Here is a 6,177-nt window from a genome sequence, read left to right on the forward strand (position 1 = left end):
CACCACACACACATACAGTACACACTTCACCACACACACATAAATACAGCACACACTTCACCACACACACACACGTAGACGCATAAACTAATACAAACTCACACAAAGAGGCCCATAAACAGACAGACACACTCAGTTACAGTCACCACACACATATACATAAACTAATGCAAACTCACACAAGCATGCCCATAAACACACAGACGCATTCACAATTACACACAAGCCCACGAGTACACTCACAGAAACACACACACGCACACGTGCGGCTAATGCGGAACCTGAACGACGTCCAGCACGAGCCGCCCGCAACGAGAAACAACAGCGGCCTGTGAAAAAGCAATTACCACGCTCGTTAGCGGAGGGAGGAGCCCACAGCGGAGCCGTGCCTCACTGCCAGGACCGAGCCGAGCCTGCAGTCCCCGCGGACACGGCCAGGCCCCCGCCACCGGGCTGCTGTGTGATCACCCTCCCGGGGGAACGGGCGGGGGAGGCTGGAGCAACAGAATCAGGGCTCCAGCAGACGAAGAAAGGCAGGAATGGAAGCAGGGCTAGAATGTTTAGGAAGGGGATGTGTTAGCACACACATGCAAATCTGGGCAACAGCTGAATGGGAAAATGCAAGACGTGCACACACACACACACACACACACACACACACACAGACATATTCACAATAGCATTCTTTCAATCCGCGCAGTCAGTGTGACATCAAAGGGCACCCGGTTTTGAAATGTGCCCCCCCCCGCAGTAGCAGCGGCATTATGGGAAGATTATGATGCATGACGTTAGCCAGCATGTCCGTGTATGTCTGATTAGCACTACCAGAGGACGCTCCATGTTCAGACTCCCAGCAGTGGTCGGATGTATGTGTGTATATGTGCGTATGTATGTCACTAAGGGATACGCTAAGCTCCCTTCCCTCATGGTAAGCCTGAGACTGCATACAGGCACACGCGTGCACACGTAGCCAAGCTGTGGCTGTAGATTGAGCCAGTGTCCTGCTTAGCAATGACAGCTACCCACTCCCATTCCCCTAGCCGACGTCACGCTATGCTAGCAGGTCTAAAAATACTCCCTGGTGCACACTGCATCTTACGGCCCCTCCAGAGGGCCGCTGTCCGTGCACGTGTGCATGTGCGTGTTCTGAAAACGTGCTTCTCGAGGGGCAACACCACCATCCGCACACACCACCACTTTAGCCTCGGCTGCCTGGCGCTGGGTGGAGTGAATGTCTGAAGGTGGATGTGCTCCCTGTTTCACTATATTCTGATAAAACTACACACATATGGTGCCGAAATTTAAATAAAAAATAAAAGTCCCAGAGGAATGGATGCTAAAGGTACATGAATGTATGTAGGCCTGCTTCATGCGGGCGTAGGCGGGGCTGCTGGAGTGGGCGGGGCCCCGGCTCCCCCAGAGCGCCGCCCTACGGCTCCAGCCCGCCTCCAAACTATCGCCCGCGATCGAACCGCAGAAGAAGACAAAAAAACAAAAAAAAAAACCCCAAATCAAAAACCCCAAACCCAGAAACGATCGGCCTGCTGGGAAGAACACCTCGGAGTCGGAGTCTGGTGCCCTGCCTGGTCTGCTGGGAACACCTCTGAGTCTGGTGCCCTGCCTGGTCTGCTGGGAACACCTCTGAGTCTGGTGCCGGCTCTCTTCGTCGCCAGCCGCTCTCGATCACGCCGGATCTGCCGACGTCTTCCTCCCTCTGTCAGGCTCGATTTAGAGCTCTTCTCCCTCAATCAAGGTCTTGCTGTCTCTCATACAAGTGTTTACAGTATTCTCTCCCTCTTTCGCACGCAAACACACACTCACACCTAGGTAAACACACACAAACACACACACACACACACACACTCTTGGTGGCAATGAATATTTTATGCTGCAGAAACCGGTGGGTCGAACACAACCCTCAGCAGTTCAGTATTGCGTGCAAATATTTACTTCCCCCGACTGAGTGCGGGAGGGCAGGGGTCCGGCGGAGGACGGGTAAAACCACGTGCCGCTCAGACACGCGAACCCCATTACACCCCCACCGTCACATGGCAGGAGGGAGCGTCGGGGGTTGAAGGACAAAGCTCACTGATGGTGTTACTGGTTTTGGGGGATGCATGTATGTGCTTGTGTGCGTGCGAAGGGTTCTGAACTGGTGTGAAAAGAGAAAGAAGCTCGATGTTTAGGGGATGAATAACAGCAGTGCTGTGTGTGCATTTGTCCTGTGTGTGTGTGTGTGTGTGTGTTTGCTGAAATAAAGTGAAAGCTCACTTGATGCATATGACTGGACAACTGTCTGCTGTGCTTTGCCAGCTGAGGCTGGAGCTCCATCACAAGTCTGCAGGAACATCAAAACACAATTAAGGACTGAGAGGGGGAGAGAGAGAGAGAGAGAGAGAGAGAGAGAGAGGGAGAGGGGGGAGAGAAGGGGAAAGAGAACAGGGAAAAAGGTGCACAGGGGAGAGGGAGAGAGGTGGGGTAGAGATAGAGAGAGAGGGGAGGTAGAGAGGAGAGAGAGAGAGAGAGAGAGAGAATGGGGAGAGACACAAAACCAGACAGCATGAGATTGAGAGACACAGGCATAAAATGAGGCAGTCAGACAGAGGAAGACAGCATGGACAGAGATATAAACTGTTGTGACAAACTGAAGTACCTTGAAATCAACAGTGTGTCAGATGCACAGCGTTGTTGACCTTTGAACCCTCCACACGTCGCTCGAGTGCTCGACCTGTGCTGCACTTTTCTGCTCAGCGGCCCCTCACCACACCGACACAGACAGACCACCTCAACAAATGCCCTCTTTATACCAACACAGACAGACCACCTCAACAAATGCCCTCTTTATACCAACACAGATAGACTACCTCAACAAATGCCCTTTTTTCACCAACAGTTAGACCACCTCAACAAATGCCCTCTTTACACCAACAGATAGACCACCTCATCAAATGCCCTCTTTACACTAACACAGATAGACCACCTCAACAAATGCCCTCTTTACACCAACACACAGACCACCTCAACAAATGCCCTCTTTACACCAACACAAAAACCCCACCTCAACATAGCCCTCTTTACAACAACACAGACAGACCACCTTGACAAATGCTCTCTTTACACCAACACAGATAGACCACCTCAACAAATGCCCTCTTTACACCAACACAAATATACCACCTCAACAAATGCCCTCTTTACACCAACACAGATAGACCACCTCAACAAATGCCCTCTTTACACCAACACAGATAGACCACCTCAACAAATGCCCTCTTTACACAAACAAAGATAGACCACCTCAACAAATGCCCTCTTTACACCAACACAGATAGACCACTTCAACAAATGCCCTCTTTACACCAACAGATAGACCACCTCAACAAATGCCCTCTTTACAACAACACAGACAGACCACCTTGACAAATGCTCTCTTTACACCAACACAGATAGACCACCTCAACAAATGCCCTCTTTACACCAACACAAATAGACCACCTCAACAAATGCCCTCTTTACACCAACACAGAAAGACCACCTCAACAAATGCCCTCTTTACACCAACACAGATAGACCACCTCAAGAAAATGCCCTCTTTACACAAACAAAGATTGACCACCTCAACAAATGCCCTCTTTACACAACACAGATAGACCACTTCAACAAATGCCCTCTTTACACCAACAGATAGACCACCTCAACAAATGCCCTCTTTACAACAACACAGACAGACCACCTTGACAAATGCTTTCTTTACACCAACACAGATAGACCACCTCAACAAATGCCCTCTTTACACCAACACAAATAGACCACCTCAACAAATGCCCTCTTTACACCAACACAGATAGACCACCTCAACAAATGCCCTCTTTACACCAACACAGATAGACCACCTCAACAAATGCCCTCTTTACACCAACACAGATAGACCACCTCAACAAATGCCCTCTTTACACCAACACAGATAGACCACCTCAACAAATGCCCTCTTTACACCAACATAGACAGACTACCTCAACGCAAGACCTGCCGTCTTCACTCCGACGCAGACAGACCACCTTGACACTTGCCCTCTTCACTCACACATGCATCCTTCACTCCCAAACCTATTAGCAAACATGCTGTCACTAAAGTCCACAGCGGTTCAGTCAGGCGGCGTACACGACAGCGCACCACAGTCGCTCATTAAAGCCACGGCTTTGTCACAGTGCAGTTTTAAAATATTTTCTTCTTTGGTCGCTCTGTCGTCACCCGGTCCAGCGTTGCCGCAGAACGACAGGAGCGAGGGAGCAGAGGAGGGCGCGGGAGAGAGGGAAAGGTGAGCGCTCCGAGCGGATGAAAGCACCCGCTCTCTGCAGGCGGCCCTGCACAGGTGCGCGGGGGCGAGTGCTGTTTTGTTTCCTTTGAACTCCGATCGGCCCACGTAGCTCTGTCTAGGCGGAGCGAGGCCTCGCGGCGGAGGGAGTCAGTCGTTTTGTTCGGAGTGATGAACCCTGAAAGGAGGAACTTAGACCGGCATCAGCCGTTCACATGTGGAAAAGTTGAATGCTGAATGCTGGGTGGTGCGTGTTGGTGTGTGCGTGCGCGTGTGTATGTGTGTTTCACTGCATCCCAAACCTATACCCCCCAACCTGACACCCACCTCCATCAATACTGTACATTTTCAGCCACATATGTTAGACCATCCTAGACATTATTGACTGAGTTGCCGCTGTCCATCCCAAAATGTCACATCTGAACCAAAGCGGATAAACTTCACACAAAAAATCCATAAGCCCCCTGAGCGCCTCCCTCCGCAGAGCAGACGCAGACATGAACTTCAGCTAATGCTTCCCGTTCACGCTTCATCAGCATCCACAGAGACACACGGGGAACCCAAACAGGGCCTGATGACCTACTGTACAGCGCTGGGCCTCGAGACCACATCTCTGACCACATCTCTGACCACATCTCCCCCTCTCCTCTTCTTCTGTCCTGAATGTGCAGCCACTAGATAGATAGATAGATAGATAGATAGATAGATAGATAGATAGATAGATAGATAGATAGATAGATAGATAGATAGATATTCACTCCATGTTTAATGGCACCGGATGAAGTGGTAAAAGAACAGAGTATGAACCCTACTGTCTAGTCCTAACCTCCCAGCCCCTCCTCCCTCTGGAATACTGACCATATGCAGGATGGTACGACTGCCATTCGATCCCCGTCCTGGGAGCGCGCCTGTGCTTTGTGGGCAGAGCTAACGCTAACAGCCAAGCCAGCAGTGTCTGGTTTGTCATAATGATTAAAGGTTGGTTTGGTTTATGGGGAGGCGGAGCAAAGGGCATCATTCAACAGGAAGCCTGGAGACAGGGGATGCACCAGCGTTGCCGTGGCAGCCTGCCTGAGCGACCAGCAGTCACTGTACTTGTCCACAGGCTCTGAATCTGTTGAGCACAATTTTCAGTGAGGAATGTTGTGTCTTACTGTGGGTTTACACACACACACACACACACACACACACACACACACACACACACACACATGCACACACAGATACTCACATCTGAACATATACACAAATATGCACAAAGCTTCCAGTCTGAGCCTAGAGGATTGTGATGAGGTAGGCATGTGAGGGTGTACATGTGCACATGTGTGTGTTTGCGTGCGTGTGTGTTCTCAATCTGTGTGAATGTCTAGTCACAGTTTAGTTGCTATTTGTGGGTGTCGTCAGACTGGAGTGTGTGCGCACTGGGGTGTATTTGTGTTTGTGTGTGTTTGTTGTGCGCAGAGTGTGTGCAAGTGTGTGTGTTTATCGACTGGATGCAGGAGTCTTCCCTTCCTCAGGCTGTTCCTCCAACACACTGTAAGCTCCCAATGTGTGTGTGGCCCTGGCGTGGTGATTAGGAGTGATCGGGAGTGATTAGGAGTGATAATGCTCCCCTTCTTTCTCCTTAATCCAAACAGGAAAACCAAAGTGACTGTAACGGAAACAAACCTCATCTAATACATGAACACAACAAAGCATTTCAACTGACTGCGCAGATACGGGTCTCTTAAGGACCCGCTGGGGTTCATAGACCAGCCACCAAGGAACAGACCTCAGATCAGCCTTTCCTTTTATATTCTGATGAATGTGTTTATATTGGCACAAAGTCCCTGATCCTAGATCAGCATGTATAGTCCTAAGCC

At 50.2% G+C, this 6,177-nt stretch overlaps 1 long non-coding RNA gene across 1 annotated transcript; it reads right to left on the reverse strand.

Moving 5' to 3' along the window:
- Positions 1 to 2,301: 2,301 nt before the first annotated feature.
- On the reverse strand, positions 2,302 to 5,373 carry LOC143484559 (uncharacterized). Its single transcript, XR_013122662.1, has 3 exons — positions 5,174 to 5,373; positions 4,899 to 4,989; positions 2,302 to 2,338 (listed from the first exon to the last, which is right to left on the reverse strand). It is a non-coding gene; the product is annotated as an uncharacterized LOC143484559 (long non-coding RNA).
- Between the last annotated feature and the right edge of the window lie 804 nt (positions 5,374 to 6,177).

This window comes from Brachyhypopomus gauderio, chromosome 20, assembly GCF_052324685.1.
Source record: "Brachyhypopomus gauderio isolate BG-103 chromosome 20, BGAUD_0.2, whole genome shotgun sequence".
NCBI lineage: Eukaryota > Metazoa > Chordata > Actinopteri > Gymnotiformes > Hypopomidae > Brachyhypopomus > Brachyhypopomus gauderio.